This window comes from Symphalangus syndactylus, chromosome 22, assembly GCF_028878055.3.
Source record: "Symphalangus syndactylus isolate Jambi chromosome 22, NHGRI_mSymSyn1-v2.1_pri, whole genome shotgun sequence".
Lineage (NCBI taxonomy): Eukaryota > Metazoa > Chordata > Mammalia > Primates > Hylobatidae > Symphalangus > Symphalangus syndactylus.
This window is the reverse complement of record NC_072444.2, coordinates 39,605,080-39,630,191: the sequence shown is the minus strand read 5'-3', so window position 1 is coordinate 39,630,191 and position 25,112 is coordinate 39,605,080. Positions and strand designations below refer to the sequence as shown.

Below are 25,112 nucleotides of genomic sequence, written 5' to 3'. Positions count from 1 at the left end.
ATATCCATATTCTCTTACCCTTATTTTGATCTTTTAAAGTACTTGTTGAGTATCCCTTATTGAAAATGCGTGGGACCAGAAGTATTTTGGCTTTTGGATATTTTTCAGATTTTGGAATATTTGTATTGTACTTACCAGTTGAGTATCCTTAATTTGAAAATCTGAAATCTGAAATGCTCCAATGAACATTTCCTTTGAGCATCATGTAAGTGCTTAAACACTTTCAGATTTTGAAGCATTTCAGATTTCAGATTTTCAGATTAGAGATATTCATTGTTTGGCTGCCTTGGCTTGGGGCCAAAATTTTATCTCCTGCTAGGGCAGGCTCTTCAGATCCACTTCTTCCAGCTGCGTCAGTGTAGGGAAGTAGTTGGCAGGCTTACTGTGAAGCTCCTCCCAGACTTTAGCCAACTTCAATCTCAAGCCACAGGCAGAGAGTCTTCTTAGTGTAGTTATAGTCCTTTCCTGCTCTGTTTTATGTTGGTTAGCTCCAGCTTGAGTTCCTCTCTTGGAGCCTTTACTAAAAGTAGCAAGAAGCAAGCATCTTATACCAAACACTTGAAATGTTTTTCTCCATGTTCTTTGGAGTTAGAGGTTCAGATGCCATGTGTTCTACCTTCCATGACATCATAGATGGTGGTTTTAACAAACATTTGTCCATGGCCTAGCAAAACTCACCAGCTTTATCACTGTCACATGCTGGGGAATTCTTTTTTTTTTTTCTTTTTTTTTTGAGACAGAGTCTAGCTCTGTCACCCAGGCTGGAGTGCAGTGGCGCGATCTCGGCTCACTGCAAGCTCCGCCTCCTGGGTTCACGCCATTCTCCTGCCTCAGCCTCTCTGAGTAGCTGGGACTACAGGCACCCACCACCATGCCCGGCTAATGTTTTGTATTTTTAGTAGAGACGGGGTTTCACCGTGGTCTCGATCTCCTGACCTCGTGATCCGCCCGCCTCGGCCTCTCAAAGTGCTGGGATTACAAGCGTGAGCCACCGCGCCTGGCCCATGCTGGGGAATTCTGAGTAAATGCCACGCATTTCAGATTCTCTTCTGTTCAGCTCCTCTTCCAGATACAAAGTTTTATGTTAGTTAAGATACAGGTTTGGTGGCTGTGATAGAAGTTCAAAATAAGAGTGGCTTAGAGAAGAAAAGAGACTATTTCCCAGTCACATAATAGAACAAGTTATTAAGGCAGCATAGCTTTACAGGGAGGTCAGTGCTTGGGTATCTTCTGTTTTTCTTTTATCCAATCACTATGGCATGGCTTTTGTGGCCAAAAAGAGCTCATCACCACATCTGCATGTTAACTAGGGAAAGGGGAAAATACTCCCTTCATTGACACACAGCAGTCACCAAAGCTGGTCACATGGCTATCGAGAAGGTGCAAGGGCAGCTGGGAAAGCTGCAATGCATTCTGGGTATTGGTGAGAAGGCAGCCACTCTCATCTACTCTGATATTGAGAATTACATGTGATTGTTTTTAATTTTCATATTAAGCTTATTATGTGAGTTGGAACATTAAAGAAAAAATAGACAAACAAATAAACTAGAGAATATTTTCCACTCCATTCATGTGACCGCCAGTCTTTGATGGAGTTTCAGCCTGACAGAGATGAGAGGCAGAGCTCACAGGATAGAAAGATTTGAATTTGACTTTACTTTTAAATGCTTTCTTAATAGCTGAGTCCAAAAGTTAAGTTAAAAAAAAGACTTGTTTAATTTTTCCCTCTGTCTCTAGGTAGCCCTGCATTAATATTATCATGAATACATTCCATTTAAAGACCTCCTTGAAAAGACAGTTCACAAATTGCCTCCATTAATGTTTCTCAGTTTTCTAGCCAAAATAAATATCTCAAGTTGTGCATTTCCTTTACGTAACAGTGTGCAGTTGTGATAAACAAATTATATATGGAACTGACATGATCCTACAACATAAACTCTTTGAGAACTGAGGCTGTGAGTATTTTTTAGATTAGTAGATACTTTGCAATTTTTTTTAATGGAGTCTCACTCTTCTGCCCAGGCTGGTGTGCAGTAGCATCATCTCAGCTCACTGCAACCTCTGCCTCCTGGGTTCAAGTGATTCTCCTGCCTCAATCTCTCGAGTACCTGGGATTACAGGCACACGCTACCATGCCCGAATACTTTTTGTATTTTTAGTAGAGACGGGGTTTTGCCATGTTGGCGAGGCTGGTCTCAAAATCCTGACCTCAAGTGATCTGCCTGCCTCAGTCTCCCAAAGTGCTGGGATTACAGGCGTGAGGCACCTCGCCTGGCAACCTTCTTTCAACTTAATCAGCCCTTATACACTCGAAGAGTTACTTGGGTGCATGCTTTCTCATTATCTATTTTCATCATTGCATATATCTGAGGAAGGATAATGAGACTCTACTATCAGTAGAAGGATGCTTGGATTATCAAGTGCTACACTTTATAGCCTATTTGACATTTCTCCCAAACTTCATAGAAGAAAAGACGGGATTTTCTGACTCTTTTTAACTTCCTAGGACTAGAGAGCCAGGAAGACAGAAAAAAGGGGCAAAAGGGGCCTTACTTTTAACTTGGTACAAAGTTTATATTGGGAACATAATAGTTCTGGAAAGCAGAATAGAAGAGTCTTATTAAAGAAACCAAGACAGGGAGCTTCATTAACATTCTGCTCTTGAACTCATGCTTTTATTATATACTTATGTGTAGGGCTATTCTGAGGACCTACTATTCATTTTTTCAAATAATTCATATTTTAATGTATTTACATAGGTAATTTACATGACATTATTTTTAGAAATCATGACCTATTTCAACCTGTCATTCTTATCTATGGCTTAATTTCTGTGAAAAGCAATGAAGTCTGTCTGCAATATAGCAATGATGATCTCTAATTTTGTAGTTCTCTAACTTGTTCACACATTTAGAATGACCTTTTATGCCTTTCCAACTATGGCATCTTCTATCGTTATATGATTTGGGTTCAAATGTTCACCAGTACATAGTGCGTGAAATGCGTATTAAAAAAGTATGAACAAGGGAGAAGAGAAGTTGATACAGAAGCAGTAATACACAGTGTTCTCAAACAATCCACCTAAGTTGCCATTTCTAGTTTCATATCTCATAATTCAAAATCCTGGGGAGCTGCCACTGAATCATTTCTTCTCCTAATCATAAATACCTGGACCCAATACACCAGGGAATACCGGGATCTTGAAAAAAATGATAGAATGGAATAAAAAATTAGCCTCAGGAAAGCGGCCTAAATATATTTGAAGATGACAGATTGGTAGGTAGGTAGGTAGGCAGATAGATACCTAGATAGATAGATAGATAGATAGATAGATAGATAGATAGATATTCCAAGACTATAAAACTATGAACCAATTTTTAAAATCATATAATCTTCTAATATTATGCTGAGCTGTGATCATCTGCTTATATAAAATTTGAGACACAAAGAGATCCTTCAGTGATAATTTTTTAATCAGAAGGAAAAAGTTTTAGATGCTACTTGAGAAAAGGACAAAGTATAGGTGGAGTTTCTCTTTTTTGCCAGTTGTTATTACTTAATTACACTATCTTTCTGGCCATAAAATGAACAAAAGGATTCATTCACTTGTCTCATTAGGTATTAAGGATCAGTTGTCGATTCATTCATTTCACACATTTCACTAGTGACACTGAATACTGCAGAGCCAAAGATGAAAGGGGAAGCAATTCACAGGCTGATGAGAAGATGCATGATTGCCATTTGGATACTGAGAGCTGCAACGGAGGAAGGGTGGTGAGAGCACTAATGAATTCTTGCTGTGTTCTGGTCGTTGTCTCATCCTAATAACAGCTCCCTGGAAAAGGTACTATTAATCCCCAAAGAAACTAAAATTCAGAGAGATTAAATGACTTTCCCAAAATCACAAAACCAATATGCAATAGAGCCATAAATCCAATTCAGGCTTGCCTCATATCACAATTATTTTCTATCTGCTATGCCAAGTGGCATCCTTGAGTTTTGCAAGATGCCCTCAGTGCCAAGGCATGAGCCCTTACCAGGGAAACTTACTTTTTTTTCTTTTTTTTTTGATGGAGTCTCACTCTGTAGCCCAAGGTGGAGTGCAGTGGTGCAATCTTGGCTCACTGCCACCTCTGCCTCCCAGGCTCAAGTAATTCTCCTGCCTCAGCCTCCGGAGCGGCTGGAATTATAGCCGTGTGCCACCATACCTGGTGAGTTTTTTGTATTTTAGTAAAGACGGGGTTTCACCATGTTGCCCAGGGCAGTCTCAAACTCCTGAGCTCAGGCGATCCACCCACCTCGGCCTCCCAAAGTGCTGAGATTCAGAGAAATTTTCATGGAGAGGGGACAGATGGAGTCAGTTCTTGTGGGGTGAACATGAGTACCACAGGCAGACCGAGGTTGGGAAAGAGTTTCCAGACAATTGGAAGAGCATGTGAAAGACACAGATTTCGAGAAATGTGAAGTCTAGGGAACTGCAAGCCTTTTGGCACAAGAAAGCCACTGTGGACTGTAGAGGCAGGAGGCCTAGATTGAAATCCCAACTGCTACACTTCTAAGCTTTGTAATTTTGGTAAGTTTTTACCCTCTTTTTTCTTATCTATAAAATATAGATTATATATATATAGATATAGATAGATGATAATAATAGTACTTGCCTAATAAAGTTGTCAAAGATTAAATGTTATATGTGAAGTATTTTGTACAGTGATAGGAACCCAGGAAGGGCTCTATGAATATTATATATTATTATTCTAAAGTAGCTGGAATACAATGTTCAAAGGAGATAGTGGCAGGAGATAAGTTTGAATTGAAAGATTGAGGCCAGAACATAAAGTGCCTCCTATATTATATTTTATGTAATTGGAACATCATTGAAAGATTTAAGTATTATTTATGTGTGTATGTGTGTTTTATATAATTAATTCTAGTTCATCATTTTAAAATATCTTTCTGTTGTCACTGTGAACAACAGATGAGAAGAAGTGAATCCTGAGTTAAGGAGACCAGCTCTCTGATTACTGCAATAATGCAGGGATGGTACCATAAGGATTTCAACTGGAAACGAGTCCATCATGATGGAGAGGAAGGACAGGGCTGAAAAATACTTAGGAAGTAGTATCAGCAGGACTTGGTTAAGAGAAGCAGAGGCAGGCTACAGGGGTTGGAGGTGTCAATCACAGAGATAGGGAAAATGGGAAGAGAAGCAGGCTTTGAAAAAGTGGCTTGTCTTGTAAAATTATGTCCTGTTAAAACAGTAAAAGAAATTAATATATTCAATCCCAAAATATAGGTACAACTGTTTTTGAAAGAGTTACCCAGATAATCTTGCTTGAAGTTTTCAGTTAAAGAAATTTCTTGTTAACAAGTAATGTAGTCATGGAAGAAAACACTTAAAACTTTATTGAATAAAGCTAATAAATCATTTAGTATCATTTATAGGAAACTGTTACATAACACACACATTCAATACTTTTTGGTAAAGTATAAATTAATGGAAGGAGAGCACACACACAGAGGTTGAATTATGTTTATGACTTTATTAGTCAAGAATACAAAATTGAGTAGCTACATCTAGCAGAAGCACATGCTTTACAATCCAGCACAGAATCCCTTGACTTCCAAATTCCTGAAAGAGACACATACAGATGACATTGTCAGAACAAAATAGGGTCTCACCAGACCTATAATGTTCTTTTCTTGATATAAATATGCACATGAATTGCATACGGTCATATGGTGCCAATTACCATTATTTCCTCTGGGCTTAGCTATCCATCTAAGGAGAATTTACACCAACACTGTACTTCTACTTGCAAGAATATATGAAAGCATAGTTAACTTCTGGCTTAGGACCCCAACTCAGGATCAACAAAGCTGTCGTCTTGGGGGAAGCCCATTTCCCTACCATTTAAAGTCATTATAAGCATTAAATAAAAGCTAAGTACTTGTAATCAAGTGTGTTATAATGCAGTTAGGGAATTAGATTTCAGGTGTTTATTTTTAACACAAATCCATTAATTCTGAGACCTAAGGCAAATGCTAGTCAACATGAATGGAGAAACTTTTGATTAGTGGTATATGTTTTCAGATTTCTGGAACATTCATAGACTCTTCAATGTCTTATGTACTGAAATTTTTTAAACCATTGTTTTCTCTAGAAACGAATGAAACTCATCATAAACTCATTTTTCAATATTAAAACATAGTCATAAGTAGAATATTAATCTTACGTTAATTAAGATGTTAACATATGTGAAAGTTAATACTTCCTTTAAGGTATGAACACTTATCCAATTCATAATTTCAATGAAAGGATATGTCTAAAAGAAACTGTTTTAATTCTTCAACCACAAGGACTACACAGAGCAGTTTCAGCACCAGGGATAGTTTTCTTCCTGGATAACAGCGAATGCTCTAATACTGATGAGTAAATCCTGTGTGTCTAACTTCAAATTAATTGTTAGGTGTATATGAATGAGTATAACATGATAGGAGCATAGGCACAAAGGAAACATTCAAATTTGTTGTTGTTGTCCTTGCTATTATTCTTGTTATATGTGAGGCTGATATGATAAAAGATACTGATTTAGGTCAAATAAACATATTACTTGTGGAAAATTAATAACTCATTAAATATTTCTTGTTTCATACACATTAATTTTAAATACAGCCCAACAATGGACCACTATTTCTCAATACAAGAAAGTAATACATAAAAATCATGAAATTCTTCAAACTTAAATAATGCTTATTGCAAACATAAAACATAAAAAACAACACATTTTTAAAGAAATATTATCTTTCCAAACATAACCATATAATTCCTCTGTATTCGAATTTTTCACAGGAATTCTAACTAGTATATTTTTTGTACATGCTTTAAAGAATAAAAAAATTTGAACTGTTGACCAAATGTGATATATTGTATACTATTGTGTGTATTCTAAAGTGAGGGTAAAAAAAGATACCAAAGCCTCTGGGAAGTTAAACTATAAATTAACTTACAGAATTAATTAGGAATTAAACTATAATTAACTTACAGAAGTTACCAAGAAGTGTTAATGCCTACCCTAGGAATGACTATAAATCTATTAGTTAGAATTTCCATATATCTCAATTTTTAATATGTAATTGTTTTGAAAAATTTCGCCAATTTCAAAAAACCATTAATATGTAAATAAATATATCTACATTAATACATATTCTTTATTCTTTATTAGATGCTAATCTGGGTTCTGCACAGTTTTGTATCTGGCCATTTATTTGTTTTATATGCCAGTAACAAATATACAGTTTTCTGAAGCCACCAATACCAATATATTTTTAATGGATGGAGCCATCTCTATGCTGATATATCACGGTTACTACACGAATTTATAGTTAAGAGATATCTGAATGTGATGTTGGACCTAGGAAACTAGTACTTGTAAACCCAATCACCAGGAATGCATGGTTGAATGGCCAAAATTCAGGAAACGTACGGGTGGATAAACCAATGATCCATTAACCTAACAGTATAATGGTTCCCAGGAACCAAGGGGAACAAAATTGGTTGGAGAAGAAATATACGACACTTGCAGAAAAAAAAACAACTTGCTGCTAAGGCCAGGTTCCTTACTGGCAGGCCACCCTCCATCCTGGGGATAGCCAGTCCTGAGTGAGCCTGGCCTGAGGTTCGCTGGTAATCACTACACATGTCTAGCTAGTGGCATTCCTTGGTCAGTTTTGAATGTAGAGATAGAAAGCAAACAAACAGTTACCTAAAGACAGTAATTCTCTCTCATCCACAGGAGGGTTTTGCCTAGCATTCACAGGCATGTAGCTATAGTACAATTGATTCATTAATTAACTTTAGCCAATTATTTAGTAAACTCAGGTCAACAAGAGAGGAGGCAATGCTTTCATTCCTAGCTGAAACCATACATACTGAGGATCTAATAATGAGTGCATACATCAACAATTGAGTTTTTTTACTTTCAAAATATTTTGTGGTACCATGAAAACATAGTGTAAATCCCAAGGGAAATTTATCTAGAGATTTGATGAAGCTTTATCTTGCTGTCCAATTAGAAAATGGATGACTGGAAAGATTCTTCTAAAAACTGGCTATTTATTGCCAGAATTTTCTTGAGGAGAAACTGTTGGTTTGGCTCCACCTACATTCCCTTACCTCAATCATGTAATCCTGAGCACCTGCTCCTCAAGAGTCAATGCTTTCCTTCAAAGGATCCTTATACACACACTGGAGCTGATGCACAAAACTGCCTTGCTGCATTTTTGAAGATCTCAAATTTGGCCTCTCGTTTACATTATCCTTCATTTTGTTTATCACATTTCCAGATTCCTGACTGTTTATCAAACTTTATATTGCCTTCCTATTCCATTCTTGAGGATCCATGGTCACTGCAACTGTCTTTTCAGGTTTGCCCCAACTGTGGCTTGTGTGACTAGTTTTGATTCCTTGCCATTTGATTCCTGACCACTAGCTCTGGGCGTGGAACCTGCCTAGTTCCGATTTTTTTTTTTTTTTGAGATGGAGTCTTGCTGTGTTGTCCAGGCTGGAGTGCAGTGGCCACTGTGATCTCTGCCTCCCAGGTTCAAGCAATTTGCCTTCCTCAGCCTCCCAAGTAGCTGGGATTGCAGGCATGCACCACCACGCCGGGCTTATTTTTGTATTTTTAGTAGAGACGGGATTTCCCCATGTTGGCCAGGCTGGTCTTGAACTTCCTACCTCAGGTCATCCGCCCGCCTCGGCCTCCCAAAGTGCTGGGATTACAGGTGTGAGCCACCGTGCTTGGCCCTGCCTAGCTCCTTTTAACATCCCCCACAACTTGTCACACACTTTATCCAAACCAGTTCCCTGCTCTGAGTCTACAGCCGTGACTCACTACTGCCTGTATTTCCAGATGACTGGAATTACTGCTCCATTCCAGACTGCTGCCAGAATTAATGCTATTGCTTTCTCTGTAATACTTTGTACTTGTCAAAGGATCATAATTTATCTCATTTGTGCTTACAACCCCTTTCTATAATGAGAGCTGTTCATTCCTATGCTCTCATTCCTATTTCATTGGTAAGAAAATCAAGACTCCAAGAGGCCAAATAATTTACTTAACACAACAATGATGATTTAATACTTTGAATGCTAGTTTTGAGGACCTTATTATTCCCCCAAAATCATGTTTTAGGGAATTTAACAGTCCTTTAGAGGAATGATTTTATTCTGACTTTAAACCCTTTTGTTTTTCTTCCTTTAATATGTGACATTGCCTTGTAATGTAAGTAATCTGTATCAAACTATTGAATGTATTGAATTTTTAGAATTTTTACCTTTAAGTTCTTTCCTCCTTTCTTTCCTTGAGACATTTATCAAGTATTTACCATGTATCAATCAATGAGCATAGCTTATTGCTGCAGAGTTTATTTATAAGCTATAGTCCCTGCCTTCAAGTAGTGCTAATGTAGTCAGGAAAAAATTGTATAACAAATTACTACAAGACTATATTTTTTTCATAAAAATAAATACCATAAAAAGTATCAATTTCTGAAGTCATATTATTTATGTACATTTTACTAGTTTATTGTCTGTGACCTGTATTAGAACATAAGCTATATGAGGACAGGGACTTTGTTTCATTTACCGCTATATTTCCTGTACCTTGAAACTACACATGGCTTGCAAAATACATTCAATAGATACGTGTAGTAAGGAATAAAATGTTAGTTCTCCTTTAGGCTTTTAAGGGCGCCTGTAGTTCCAGCTACTGGGGAGGCTGAGGCAGGAGAATGGCGTGAACCCCGGGGGGCGGAGCTTGCAGTGAGCAGAGATCGCGCCACTGCACTCCAGCCTGGGCGACAGACCGAGACTCCGTTTCAAAAAAAAAAAAAATTCTCTTATATTTCTAAGAGACTATGAATGAAGACTGTTATATAGTACTTGTAATCAAGTACTGTATACTTGATACAAAGTATCAAGTATACAGTATACAAATGATGAATGAAGACTCTTAGATACCACATGAGTGGCACTCATTGCATAATCAGTTAGTAGATTTACATCTATCTTTTGAGTGGTCCCAGCAATAATTAGTGAAACGTAGTGTAAGAACCAACGATTACGCTTATTTTATAAATGAGGAAACATACTCCAAGATTATGTGATTGGAAAAGGAAACATGGGAAAATCATATTTCTGAACATGATTTGTACGAGTATCAGGTTTTGCTTTAGGAAGACTCACTATTAAATGTGTGTGAGTGTGTGTGTGCATGTGTGTGTATGTTTTTATTATAATAGTATATATGCTCATTGCAAATCATTTAAAAATATATGTGAAGAAGAAATGGAAAGTCGCCAGTAATCTCATTGCTCCATGGTCACTATTGTAAACATCTGACATTTGTTTAGTCTATTATTTGTGTCCTGTATTCAAAGTAGTGTGGAGGTAGGCAAGACCACTGGACTAGTCAGGAAATTTGAATATTCTACCTGTCTGTTACCTTAGTTTTTGACCTTGGTGTAGGGATTCCATGATTACCAACATTTAATTTTTAAAATTATTTCTTACTTTACCTTCTTCTCCAGTTTCTACTGTTATTTCTATTAAATAAATATGACTTTGTTTTCCAGTGAGAGATAGCTAGATTGATAACATTGCCTTTATAGTCAGTGAAGAATAAAAGATGATGTTTCACTTAGCTCATGTAGTTCTAGTTCTCAAGAATATGACATGTGATACTTTTTGAAATATTAAAAGTCATTTAAACAGTATCCATTTGACTCTATAAAAGCCTAGCTAGGCTCTCCATGAAGGGAGCAATTCCAGTAGATGGTTTGTAACATCTTTTTCAGTTTTAAAATATGGATACTCTGATTCCTTTGCACATTGATATATGAACTCATTGTTCCTTATTATTATTCCCCAAGGGGTAATTATTTTGCTTCTAGACCAGCAAGCTAATATATCAAAAACTCTTAAATGTAAATGTAGTTGTTTAAAAATATTTATGCTGTGTAATGTCAGTAATTTATGAGTTACAGACATGATATCCATTATATTTTTGCCTAATAATTCATTTTTAGGAAAAACTAAGAATAAATTTATTCTTTGTATTTTTACCAATCTTTTCCCAACCGAATGTTACTGAAACTGTCATCCCCAAATCTTTTTACCTTTTAAGGTTCTCACTCTTGAGGCTGAGAACTATGAAGCTGGTATTCAAATTTGCATTCATTGTTGTAGTTTCTGGCAGCATGTCCAATTTACTTCTACTGTTAGGTGCTTGTTTGTTGTACTTATGAAGAACTAAGAAGGATTTTCTAGTAGCCCACAGTTATGTTATTTTTTCCTTAGTGACAATTTTTACAAGAGATCTTATGATAATGAAACCAATGAAATGCATCACGGTACCCTTTTCAGAGTGCCAGTGGCTTATGAGCTATTTTTTGATGTAAACTGGTTAAAGCCACGTAACTAACCGAGCTTATATCCTTACTGTAGAACTAGAGACCTATTATAAATATTTATAACAAACAAAATTGGGGTAAGAATCCTTCATTTGTTCTATTTTTTGGTCAGTCAATAAATATATTTTTAAAAATTTTTGTCTGTGACTGGTTTTGGTAACAGGGTAATACAGGCCTCATACAATGAGTTTGGAAGTATTCCTTCCTCCTCTATTTTTCAGAATAGTTTGAGTGGGATTATTATTAGTTCTTTAAATGTTTGGTTAGAATTCAGCAGTGAAGCTATCATTTCCCGGACGTTTCTTTACTGGGAGACTTTTATTACAACTTCAGTCTTGTAACTTGTTATTAGTCTGTTCAGGTTTTGCACTTCTTCCTGGTTCAATCTTAGTAGTTTTATGTGTGTAGCAATTCATAAATTTCTTCTAGATTTTCCAATTAATTTGCATGTAGTTGCCCACAGTGGCTGCTAATGATCCTTTGAATTTTTGCAGTATCAGTTGTAATATCTCCTTTTTTATTTCTGATTTTCTTTATTTGGATCTTCTCTCTTAGTCTGGCTACAGATTTGTCAATTTTGGTTAGGCTTTCCAAAAAATAAACTTTTCATTTCTTTGATCTTTTGTAGTTTTTTCATTTCAATTTTATTTATTTCTGCCCTGATCTTTATTATTTCTTTTCTTCTGTTAATTTTGGATTTGGTGTGCTCTTGATCATTCAGTTCTTTAAGATGCAGCATTTGATTGTCTATTTGATATTTTTCCTCTTTTTTGATATTGGCACTTAGAAACATCCCTCTTAGTACAACTTTTGTTGTATCCCATAGATTTTGGTATGTTGTGTTTCTATTATTATTTGTTTCAAGAAATTTTTCAATTTCCTTCTTAATTTTTTCATTGACCCCCTTGTCATTCAGGAGCATATTGTTTGATTTCCATGTATTTTTATAGTTTCTGAAATTTCTCTTGGTAGTTCTAGTTTTATTCCATTGTTGTCAGAGAAGATGCTTTATATTATTTCATTTTTTTTGGAATGTTTCAAGATTTGTTTTGTGACCTAACATATGGTCTGTCTTTTCAACTGATCCATGCGCTGAGGAAAATAATGTGTATTCTGCAGCTTCTGGATGAAATGTTCTGTAAATATATGTTAGCTCAATTTGGTCTGTAGTGCAGATTAATTCTGATGTTTCCTTGTTTTCTTTCTGGAAGATGTGTCCAATGCTGAAAGTGAGGCTTTGAAGTCTGCAGATATTATGGAGCCTATAGCTGTCTTTAGCTGTAATAATATTTCCTTTATAAATCTGGGTGCTCTAGTGTTGGGTGCATATATATTGAAATTATTATATCATCTTGCTTAATTGACCCCCTTATCTTTATTTGGTGACCTTCTTTGTCTCTTTTTACAGTTAGTTTTTGTCTTGAAATTTCTTTTGTCTAAGTATAGTGACTTCTGCTGTTTTTTTGGTTTTCTTTGGCATGGGATATCTTTTTCCATCTGTTTATTTTCAGTCTGTGTGTGTCTCTATAGGTGAAGTATGTTTCTTTTAGGCAACTGATCAATAGGTGTTGTTTTTTATCCATTTAGTTAATGGTTAGTCTGTGTCTTTCGATTGGAGAGTTTAGTGTATTTACATTCACTGTTATTATTAAGTAAGGATCTACTCTTGCCATTTTGTTTTTGGTTTTCTGGTTGTTTTGTGGTCTTCTTTCTTGCATTCTTGTCTTCCTCTAGTGAAGATGATTTTCTCTGGTGATTTAGTTTCTTGATTTTTTTTTTTTGTGTGTCCATTGTATGTTTTTTGGTTTGAGGTTACCTTACCATGAGCCTTGCAAATGCTATCTTATCACTCATTATTTTAACCTGATAACATGACACTATTTGCATAAGCAAACAAACAAGCAAAAAGAAAACTAGTAAAAACTTGCCTTAACTTCATTTCCTTGCTTTTTAACTTTTCATTGTTTCTGTTTATATCTTATTATACTGCCTATGTCTTGAAAAGTTGTTGTAGTTATTATTGCTGTTTAATTCATCATTTAGTCTTTCTACCTAGGATAAGAGTAGTTTGCAAACCACAGTAACAGTGTTTATAATATTTTTCTGTGTACTTATATTACCAGTAAGTTTTGTATTTTCAGGTGATCATTTATTGCTCATTAATGCCCTTTTCTTTCTGATTGAAGTGTCCCCTTTAGCATTTCTTGTAGGACAGGTCTGGTGTCGATGAAATCCCTCAGCTTTTATTTCTTTGGGAAAGTCTTTATTTCCTCTTCATGGTCAAATGATATTTTCACTGGATATACTATTCCAGGGTAAAAGTTTTTTTCCCTCAGCAATTTAAATATGTCATGCCACTGTCTCCTGGCATATAAGGTTTTCACTGAAAAGTCTGCTGCCAGATGTATTGGGGCTCCTTTGTATGTTAGTGTTTCTTTTCTCTTGCAGCTTTTAGGATTCTTATTTTATTCTTGACCTTTGGGCATTTGATTATTAAATGTCTTGAGGTAGTCTTCTTTGGGTTAAATCTGCTTGGTATTCTATAACCTTCTTGTACTTGGATATTTTCTCTAGGTTTGGGTAGTTCTCTGTTATTTGAAAGTTTACTCAAAATAAACTGTCTAACCCTGTTCTCTACCTCTTTTTCAAGGCCAATACCTCTTAGATTTGCCCTTTTGAGGCTATTCCCTAGATCATGTAAGCATGTGTCATTGGTTTTTATTCTTTTTTCTCCTCTGTGTGTTTTCAAATAGCCTTTCTTCAGAAGCTCATTAATTCTTTCCTCTGCTTGATGCAGTTTGCTCTTGAAGGACTTGATGCATTCTTAAGTATGCCAATTGCATTTTTGAGCTCCAGAATTTCTGCTCGATTTTTAAACATTATTTCAATATCTTTCTTAAATTTATCTGATAGAATTCTGAATCCCTTCTCTGTGTTATCTTGAATTTCTTTGAGTTTCCTGAACACAGCTATTTTGAATTTTCCATGTGAAACGTCACATATTTTCTTTCTCAAGAATTGATTCTTGCTGCCTTATTTAGTGCATTTGGTAAGGTCATGTTCTTCTGGATGGTGTTAATGCTAGTAGATGTTCCTCGGGGCCTGAGCATTGAAGAGTTAGGTATTTATTGTACTCTTCATTGCCTGAGCTTATTTGTAGCCATCCTTCTTGGGAAGGCTTTCCAGTGACACTGTGGTTCTTGCAGACTTGTAGAGGTACTGCCTTGATGGCCTTGGATAAGATCTGGGATAATTCTCTAGATTACCAGGCAGAGTCTTTTTCTCTTCCCTTACTTTCTCCCAAGCCCCCAGAGTCTCTCTCTCTCTCTCTCTGTTCTGAGACACCCAAAGCTGGGGCTGGTATGATGTATGATACAAGGACCCCTATGACCACCACCACCATGACTGTGCTGGGTCACACCTGAAGCAAGCACAGTGCTGGGTCTTGCCCAAGGCCTGCCTTAATCACTCCTTGGCTATAGCCTATATTCACTCAAGGCCCTGGGGCTCTGCAATTAGCAGGTAGCAAAGTCAGCTGGGCCTGTGTCCTTCTCTTCAGGGTGGCAAAGTCCCCCTGGCCATCAGTGGGTCCAGAGATGCCATACAGGAGTCAGGGACTAGAGTCAAAAACCTTAGAAATCTACCTGGCATTCTGTTGTATTGCGGCTGAGCTGGCACTCAAACCACAAGACACAATCCTTCCCACTCTTTCCACTTTTTCCCCTTTCCAAAAGCTGAGGAGCCTCACCCCGTAGCCACCTCCACTCCTGGCAATGAGGAGTACTGCCAAAGTACCACCGATGTTCCCTTAAGGACCAAGGGCTCTTACATCAGCTTGTGGTGAATACTGCCTGGCCTGGGACTCACCCGTTGGGGCAGTGGGCTCCCCTTTGGCCCAGGACAGGTCTAGAAATGCTGTCCAAGAGTCAAGTCCTAGAATTGGGGACCCCAAGAGCCCACTTGGTGCTCTACCCCACGGTGGTGGTGTTGGTATCTAAGATGCAAGACAAAGTCCCCTTTACTCTTCCTTCTGTTTTTATCAAGTGGAAGGGGTTTTGCCCCATAGCCACCACAGCTGGTAACGTGCATAGTCTCACCTGAAGCCAAGTCTCAGAAGCTCACCAAGGCCCTCAACATAGTACCCGGGTATCACTGCTGGTTATTCAGGAGCCAAGGGCTCTTCAGTTAGCAGATGATGAATGCCGCCAGGACTTGGTCCTTTCCTTCAAGGCAGTGGGTTTCCTTCTGGCCCAGGGTGTATCTAGAGATGTCATCCCAGAGCTAGAGCCTGGAACAAGGGCCTCATGACCTCAAGGTGCCCTGTCCTTCTGTGGCAGAGCTAATAAGCAAGATGCAAGACAAACTCCTCCCAACTCTTCCCTCTCCTCTTCTCAAGTGGAATGAAGGGGTTTCTTTTGGATCCACAAGCTGTGCAGTCTGGGGTTAGGGGAGAGGTGATGCCAGCATTCCCTTAGCTGCCCCAGCTGGTATCTCAATATGTTCCATGCCACTTTAGTCCATTGTCTTTGGGCCTAGTTCAGCACTAGGACTCACCTATGAGGTGCAGTCCTTATGGCCTAGACTACCTTTCAAGTTTACTTAGAAAACAAGAGCACTGTGGCCTTTGGTACTGAGGTTTGCGGGCAGTCAGGTTTGGACTGCTGGTATCAGTGATTGCCCTCTGGCTAAGGCTGGTTGAGATGCCTTCTTTTGGGTGGACTTCAGCTTAGTTTGGTCAGGTTTTCCTTTTTGCTGCAACAAAATGGCACTGAGTTCAGTGCCTCACAATTGCTCTGTTCTCTCTTCACCAGCACCCAGAGATGCTCTTGGCACCAAGCCATGCTGCTGGGGTCAGGGAGGGGTGGCGTCAGAGACTCAGAACCGTTTTTCTATCTTTTCAGTGTCTCTTTCAGTGATACGAGGTTAAAACCAGGTACTGTGAGTGCTCACCTGATTTTTAGCTCTTATGAAGATGCTTTTTTCTCTGTAGTTGTTTGATAACTTAGTGTCCTTATGGTAGGGGTAGGGGGATGATCTGTGGAGTTTTCTGTTCTGCCATCTTGTCTCACCTCCCTCCTAAAAAAACATTCTTAAATAAGATTGTAATGTTTGTATGAACTTGCATGAAGACAGACTTCTTGTGCTTGGATCCTGGGTCTCTTACCCATTTTGTAACATTCTTCAACATACTTACAACTCTGTGCCTATGATTCCTTCTCTGTAAAATGAAGATAATAATAGTGTCAGAATGGATGTAAAACCTTTAAAACAGTACTAAATGCCATGTAAGGTTAGGTGGTGGTATTATTACTATTTATCTTATTTATATCATATTCTGTGGTGATCTGTCAGTATTTGTGAATACCTTTCAGTGATAGGAAATTAATTCTACTTCTTGATCCTAATTCTACTCCCTGTCTGTCCCTAATCTTGTTTTTCCTTTGCTTCCTCTTTTCTCATCTAATATTTTATGCCTTCCTTCATGCTTTATATAACTTGTAGCCACCTTCAGTGTTTTTTTTTTTTTGGAATAAAGTAGTGTATGCATACATACATATAAATCTTTGTTCCTAGAATTTAGCACTGTTAGTGCATGGTCTTTATCTTGGATGTTCATATATTCTAGTTCCCAGAACAGTAACTTCTAGACCTTAATAAATTATTTATTGAATGAACAAAGGAATTAATGACTTCGAATTTGTGATTATTATTTTATTCCTAAATCTTATTCTTTAGACCAAAAGAATATCCAGTTTGACAGTGTTCTTTTTTAAGAATGATGCTTATAACCAAATATAATAATTCCTATGGGATTCGATCAACAGAGAGTAACAGAGTATTATTATGTTATTTTATTCTGTGTGTATTTGTCTATTACTCTACTTAAAATACCAAATGGGAGGGACAGTATGACTTTGGACTCATTTGCCATAATGCTGAAGTCAAATGTGTTGCTGTTAAATCAGCTTTCTTTACCCAATTCACATTTGTGCTTAAAAAACAAAAAAGCATTACAAAACCTTGCATATTTCTGTTCAACTTATTTTTAACATTCATTTCATTATTGCAACATTTATTGTAAGTTATATCAGTTTCATATTTCTTCATCTTCTATGTATGGAGATTATGACCCATGTAGGGTCTGTGCTGAGGTGGATGAGTAAAAGAGGAAAACCTCTTGCAGTTGAGATAGAGGATGGCCACTGCTAGGTAACATGGGTACCTTAAAATGGCGCCGTACCTTAAGATGGGGCCGGTTCCGGGTTCTTCTCCCCTCCTTGACTGGGCACTGTCTGAACCCGCCAAAGGAGGGCCAATCAGAAAGAAGCATCTCCCGCCTTCCCTTGGGCCCGCCCCTAGCCCAATCCACGTAGGCCCAAGAGATATAAAACCCAGCACACCACCAGCCCTCTCTCTCTTCTCTTCCTTCTCCTTGCGTGGTGCTACTCGATACCTCCAATAAAGATCTCTTGACCACGACCAGTGTAGTTTGGTCTCCACCCAGCCCCTTTCAGCCACTGTCTCCTGCCTGCCCCTGGGAACTGAATGTCTCGGTATAAAACCTGATTGTACATTTGTTCATTTCTGAGATAGGAGAAATCCGCCCTATGGCGGGAGGCGAGACATGTTGGCAGCAATGCTGCCTTGTTATTCTTTACTCCACTGAGATGTTTGGGCAGAGAGAAACATAAATCTGGCCTACGTGCACATCCAGGCATAGTACCTCCCCTTGAACTTAATTATGACATAGATTGTTTTGCTCACACATTTTTTTGTTGACCTTCTCCTTATTATCACCCTGCTCTCCTACTGCATTCCTCTTGCTGAGATAATGAAAATAATAATCAAAACTGAGGGAACTCAGAGACCGGTGCCAGTGCAGGTCCTTGGTATGCTGAGTGCTGGTCTCCTGGGCCCACTGTTGTTTCTCTATGCTTTGTCTCTGTGTCTTATTTCTTTTCTCAGTCTCTCGTCCCACCTGATGAGATATCCCACAGGTGTAGGGGGCAGGCCACCCCTTCAGTGTTTGCTAGTTTCAATGCTTAAAATGCCTGTCATTTATCTGTAGCTCTTATACTTTTTATAAAAAATAACTTTATACCAAAAGCCTTGAAATTTTTTTAGAGTAGTAGCTTTGAATTCTTGTTATTATTTTATTCTACTGTTACCAGTAACCTGTCATTTATCTGTAGCTCTTATACTTTTTAGAAAAAATAATTTTATACCAAAAGCCTTGAAATTTTTTTAGAGTAGTAGCTTTGAATTATTGTTATTATTTTATTCTACTGTTATCAGTAACCTCCCATGTTAACACTATTGTTTCTTTCTGTTTACTTTCAGCTGGTTGGAGAATTTGAACTGGAGATGAACTTTATTATCCAGGATGCTGAGAGTATAGCATGCATGACAGAGCTTTTAGAGCACTGTGATGTAACATGTCAAGCAGAAATAGGGAGCACGTTTACGGCCATTCTATGAAAAAGTGTTCGGAATGTACAGACTAGCACAGAAGTTGGGCTAATTGAACAAGTATTGCTGAAAATGAGTTTGTAGATGACATGATAACAGCTATGGGGTTGTCTGTCAGGAAAGTATAACTTACATGTTTATAAAGTTTCATATACTTCTCTTTATATTCTATAGGTAATGTAGATTTTGTTGACACTACTTTGATTTAAAATAAGTGGAAATGTATGGAAATTTTACTTTTTACATTAATGGAAAACCTGAGAGTGAAAGAAGAAAAACATAATTACTATAGTAGACAAACATAATTACTAATGTTGTTTTCTAAATTTTAGAAAATCTCAGTACCACGGAGTGCTATGAAATCTATCAGAAAAATAAACAGTATCTTTTTATGTAGTATTTCAGTAAGCTTTTACATAATTAAAATGCCACAAAAGGTATTACAGTTCTGTATAAAGAGCATTTTACCAAATTCCCCTAGTTCTGTGCCCCTCAATCTGGCATATATGCAACTATGACAGGAGGTACTAAAAGCCTTAAATAAGCATGGTGTATCTTTTTTTTCCCCCACGTATATATATATATTTTTTTTCTGTAAAATGTCCCAGTTCTTTCATTACTTATAAACATGATTTATACCGAGGAGATGGGAAAGTGGACGGGGCAGGGTGGACTGACCGGGGATGGGGAAGCTCCTCTCACTGCCTGCTCGGGGTGGGCCCAGGCCCTTTGGAGGATGGGGACACCAGGACACTCCTCCCTGAGGTTATCTGGCCGCCTCTGCCCCTGGTGCTCAGAATCCTGCGTGCCCCTCAATTCCAGAGTCCAGGGTATGCCTCGGGCCCTCTAGGGGTACCCCAATGCAGGCAGAAGGGGATGAGGGGAAGGTGAGGCACAAGGGGCAGAGAAAAAAAAAAACCGCGCCGCAAAGAAGTGGGGCCTGGGTCCTCCACGGACGAAGGTGCCTTCCCATCAGCCCCTGCGCTGGGCCCTAGGGAACCTGGTGTCCCTGGCTGGAACCCAGGGTGCGCCTCGGCCGCTAGGGGTACCCCAAGGCGGGCAGAAAACCCATGAGGGGAAGGTGAGGCACCTGAGGCAGAGAAAAAAAAAACAACCTCGCTGCAGAGAAGCGGGGACTGGGTCCCCCACGGATGAAAGTATCTTCCCATCAGCCCATGCGCTGGGCACCAGGGACCCTGGCGTCCCTGGATCGAGCCCACAGTGCACCTCGAACTGCTAGGTGTACCCCAAGGCAGACAGAAGGCCCATGAGGGGAAGGTGAGGTCTGAGGGAGGAGAGGTGAGGCACCTGTGGCAAAAAAAAAAAAAAAAAAAAAAACGCGCCACGGAGAAGCAGGGCATGGGTCCCCCACGGACGAAAGTGCCTTCCTATCAGGCCCTGCGCTGAGCCGCGTGGACCCTGGAGACCTTGGCTCAAACCCAGGGTGCGCCTCAGGCCGCTAGGGGTACCCCAAGGCGGGCAGAAAGCCCATGAGGGGAAGTTGAGGTTTGAGGGAGGAGAGGTGAGGCACCTGTGGCAGAAAAAAAAAAAAATGCGCCTCAGAGAAGCTGGGCCTGGGTCAGCCACGGACGAAAGTATCTTCCTATCAGTCCTTGCGCTGGGCCCCGGGGACCCTGGCGTCCCTGGTTCGAGCCCAGGGTGCGCCTCGGTCCACTAGGGGTACCCCAAAGCGGGCAGATGGCCCATGAGACGAAGGTGAGGTTTGCGGGAGGAGAGGTGAGGCACTTGTGGCAGAAAAAAAAAAAAAAAAACGCGCCATGGAGATGGGGGCCTCGGTCCCCCACGGACGAAAGTGCCTTCCCATCAGGCCCTGCGCTTGGCCCCTGGACCCTGGCGACCCTGGTTCGAACCCAGTGTGCGCCTGGGGCCGCTAGCGGTACCGCAAAGCGGGCAGAAGCCCATAAGACGAAGGTGAGGCACCTGGGGCAGAGGAAAAAAAAAAAAACAAACCTCGCCACGGAGAAGGGAGGCCTGGGTCCCCCATGGAAGAAAGTGCCTTCCCGTCAGACCCTGCGCTGGGCCCCAGGGACCCTGGCGTCCCTGCTTCGAGCCCAGGGTGGGCCTCGGGCTGTTGGGGGTACCCCAAGGCGGACAGAAACCCCATGAGGGGAAAGTGAGGCACCTGTGGCAGAAAAAAAAAACGCGCTGCAGTGAAGTAGGGCCTGGGTCCCCCACTGATGAAAGTGCCTTCCCATCAGGGCTTGCGCTGGACCTCGTGGACACTAGTGACCCTGGTTCGAGCCCAGGGTGCGAGTCGGGCCCGCTAGGGGTAACCCAAAGCGGACAAAAGGCCCATTAGAGGAAGGTGAGGCACCCGGGCAGAGAAAAAAACCGCGCCGCTGAGAAGCGGAGCCTGGGTCCTCCACGGACGAAAGTCTCTTACCATCAGCGCCTGTGATGGACCCCAGGGACCCTGGCGTCCCTGGTTCAGCCACAGGGTGCGCCTCGGGCCCCTAGCGGTACTTCTAGGCGGGCAGAGGGCTCTGAGGGGAAGGTGAGATTTGAGGAAGGAGAGGTAAGACACCTGCGGAAGAAAAAAAAAAAGGGCTCACCTCGGAGAAGCGGGCCCTGGGTCCCCCACGGACAAAAGTTCCTTCCCATCAGCCCTGCGATGGGACCCGGGGACCCTCGCATGCCTGGCTCCAAACCAGGGTGAGCCTTGGGCCCGCTAGTGGTACCCAAAGGCGGGCAGAAAGCCCATGAGGGGAAGATGAGGCATCTGGGGAAGAGAAAAATAAAATGCGGAGAAGCGGAGCCTGGGTTCCCCACAGACGAAAAGTGTCTTCCCATCAGCCCCTGAGTTGGGCCCCGTGGACCCTGTTGTCCCTGTTGTCCCTGATTAGAGCCCAGGGTGCATCTCCGCATGCTAGGGGTACCCCAAGGCGGACAGAGGGCCCATGAGGGGAAGGTGAGGTTTGAGGGAGGAGACGTGAGGCACCTGTGGCAGAAAAAAAAAAAAAAAACCGCGCCACGGAGAAGGGGGGCCTGGGTCCACCACGGACGAAAGTGCCTTCCCATCAGCCCCTGCGCTTGGCCCGGTGGACCCTGGCGACCCTGGTTCAAACCCAGTGTGCGCTGGGGCCACTAGCGGTACCCCAAAGCAGGCAGATGGCCCATGAGACGAATGGAGAAGCAGGGCATGGGTCCCCCACGGACGAAAGTGCCTTCGCATCAGGCCCTGCGCTGAGCCCCGTGGACCCTGGCGACCTTGGCTCAAACCCAGGGTGCGCCTCGGGCCGCTAGGGGTACCCCAAGGCGGTCAGAAAGCCCATGAGGGGAAGTTGAGGTTTGAGGGAGGAGAGGTGAGGCACCTGTGGCAGAAAAAATAAAACAAAAAAAAACCAAGCCTCAGAGAAGCTGGGCCTAGGTCAGCCACGGACCAATGTGTCTTCCCATTAGCCCTTTCGCTGGGCCCTGGGGACCCCGGCGTCCCTGGTTTGAGCCCAGGGTGCGCCTCGTTCCACTAGGGGTACCCCAAAGCGGGCTGATGGCCCGTGAGACGAACGTGAGGTTTGAGGGAGGAGAGGTGAAGCATCTGTGGCAGAAAAAAAGAGAAAACGCGCCACGGAGAAGGGGGGCCTGGGTCCCCCACGGATGAAAGTGCCTTCCCATTAGCCCCTGCGCTTGGCCCCGTGGACCCTGGAGACCCTGGTTCGAACCCAGTGTGCGCCTGGGCCGCTAGCGGTACCATAAAACGGGCAAAAGCCCATGAGGGGAAGGTGTTCGAGACCAGGGTGCGCCTTGGGCTGCTGGGGTACCCCAAAGCGGACAGAAACCCCATGAGGGGAAGGTGAGGCACCTGCGGCAGAAAAAGGAAAAAAAGCTCACCTAGGAGAAGCGGGCCCTGGGTCCCCCACAGACAAAAGTCCCTTCCCATCAGCGCTGCGATGGGCCCCGGGGACCGTAGCATCCCTGGCTCCAAACCAGCGTGAGCCTCCGGGCCCCTAGGGGTACCCAAAGGCGGGCAGAAAGCCCATGAGGGGAAGGTGAGGCATCTGGGGAAGAGAGAGAAAAAAAAAACCCTGCGGAGAAGCGGAGCCTCGGACCCCACAGACGAAAGTGTCTTCCCATCAGTCCCTGAGCTGGGCCCCGTGGACCCTGTTGTCCCTGGTTAGAGCCCAGGGTGCGCCTCGGCCTGCTAGGGGTACCCCAAGGCAGACAGAAGGCCCATGAGGGGAAGGTGAGACACCTGGGATAGAGAAAAAAAAACTGCGCCGCCGAGAAGCGGGGCCTGGGTCCCCCACGGACGAAACTGTCTTCCCATCAGCCACTGCGCTGGGCCTAGGGGACGCTGGCTTTCCTGGTTCGCGACCAGGGTGCGCTTGAGGCCCCTAGGGGTACCCAAAAGCGGGCAGAAGGCCCATGAGGGGAAGGTGACGCACCCGGGGCAGAGAAAACGAAAAACAACCGCGCCGCGGATAAGCGGGGCCTGGGTCCCCCACAGAGGAAACTGTCTTCCCCTCAGCGCTCGCGCTGCGCCCCGGGGACCCTGGTATCCCTGGCTCGAGCCCAGGGTGCGCCTCGGCCTGCTAGGGATACCCCAAGGCAGAGAGAACGCCCATGAGGGAAAGGTGAGACACCTGGGGCAGAGAAAAACATTAAAAACTGCGTCGCCCAGAAGTGGGGCCTGGGTCCCCCACCGATGAACGTCCCTACCCATCAGCCCTGCACTGGGCCCCGGAGACCCTAGAGTCCCTGGCTAGAAACCAGGGTGCACCTCGAGCCCGCTAGGGGTACCTCAGGGCGGACAGAAAGCCCATGAGGGGAAGGTGAGGCACCTGGGGAAAAGCAAAACAAAAGAAAAGAAAACAAAACAAAACAAAACAAAAACGCCGCGGAGAAGCAGAGCCTGGGTCCCCAAGGAAGAAAGTGTCTTCCCATCAGCCCTTGCGCTGGGCCCCGGGGAACTTGGTGTCCCAGTTTCGAACCCAGGGTGTGCGTCTGGCCACTAGGGGTACCCCAGGTCAGAAAGCAGGCCCATGAGGGGAAGGTGAGCTTTGAGGGAGGAGAGGTGAGGCACCTGTGGCAGAAAAAAAAAAAAATACCCACGCCGCGGAGAATCGGGGCCCGTGTCCCCAACGGACGAAAGTGCCTTCCCATCAGCCCCTGCACTGGGCCCCATGGATCGTTGTTAGAGCCCAGGGTGTGCCTCGTGCCCAATAGGGGTATCCCAAGGCTGACAGAAGGCCCATGAGGGGAAGGTGAGGCACCTGAGGTAGAGAAAAAAAAACAAACAAACCGCGCTGCAGAGAGACGGCGCCCGAGTCCCCCAAGGACGAAAGTGCCTTCCCATCAGCCCCTCCGCTGGGCCGCGGGGACCCTGGCTTCCCTGGTTCGAGCCCAGGGTATGCCTCGGGCCCTCTAGAGGTACCCCAATGCGGCCAGAAGGGGATGAGGGGAAAGTGACGCACAAGGGGCAGAGAAAAAAATAAACCGCGCCGCAAAGAAGCGGGGCCTGGGTCCTCCACGGACGAAGGTGCCTTCCCATCAGCCCCTGCGCTGGGCCCTGGGGAACCTGGTGTCCCTGGCTGGAACCCAGGGTGCGCCTCGGCCGCTAGGGGTACCTCAAGGAGAGCAGAAAGCCCATGAGGGGAAGGTGAGGTACCTGCGGCAGAGAAAGAAAAAAAACCGCGCCGCGGAGAAGCGGGGCCTGGGTCCCCCATTGACGAAAGTGTCCGTCAGCCCTTGGGCTGGGCCCCGAAGACGCTGACGTCCCTGGTTCGAGCCCACAGTGAGCCTCAGGCTGCTAGGAGTACCCCAAGGAGGAAAGAAGGCCCAAAAGTTTCAGCTGAGGTTTGAGGGAGGAGAGGTGAGGCACGTGTGGTAGAAAAAAAAAAAAAAAAAAAAACGCGCAGCGCATAACCGGTGCCTGTGTCCCACACGGACGAAAGTGCCTTCCCATCAGCCACTGCGCTTGGCCCCGTGGAACCTGGCTTCCATAGTTCGAGCCCAGGGTGCGCCTCGGGCCGGCCGCTAGAGGTACCCCAAAGCGTGCAGAAGGCACATGAGGGGAAGGTGAGGCACCTGGGGCAGAGAAAAAAAACAACAACAAAAAAACCTCGCAGCGGAGAAGCGGGGACTTGGTCCCCCACCGACGAAGGTATCTTCCCATCAGCTCTAGCGCTGGGCCCCAGGGACCCTGGCGTCCCTGG

The 25,112-nt window shown here is 42.7% G+C and overlaps 1 long non-coding RNA gene across 11 annotated transcripts in view; it reads left to right on the top strand.

Moving 5' to 3' along the window:
• The window catches only part of LOC129471911 (uncharacterized), a 43,054-nt gene extending 23,515 nt beyond the window's left edge, over positions 1-19,539 (top strand). For 5 of the 11 annotated variants that reach the window (XR_010118993.1, XR_008653792.2, XR_010118992.1 and 2 more), the window contains one exon: positions 18,811-19,539. This is a non-coding gene — a long non-coding RNA (uncharacterized lncRNA). Of the gene's footprint in view, positions 1-3,618; positions 3,845-18,810 lie in introns of all 11 variants that reach the window. The other 6 variants (XR_010118998.1, XR_010118995.1, XR_010118996.1 and 3 more) reach the window with 4 other exon arrangements.
• Positions 19,540-25,112: the final 5,573 nt, after the last annotated feature.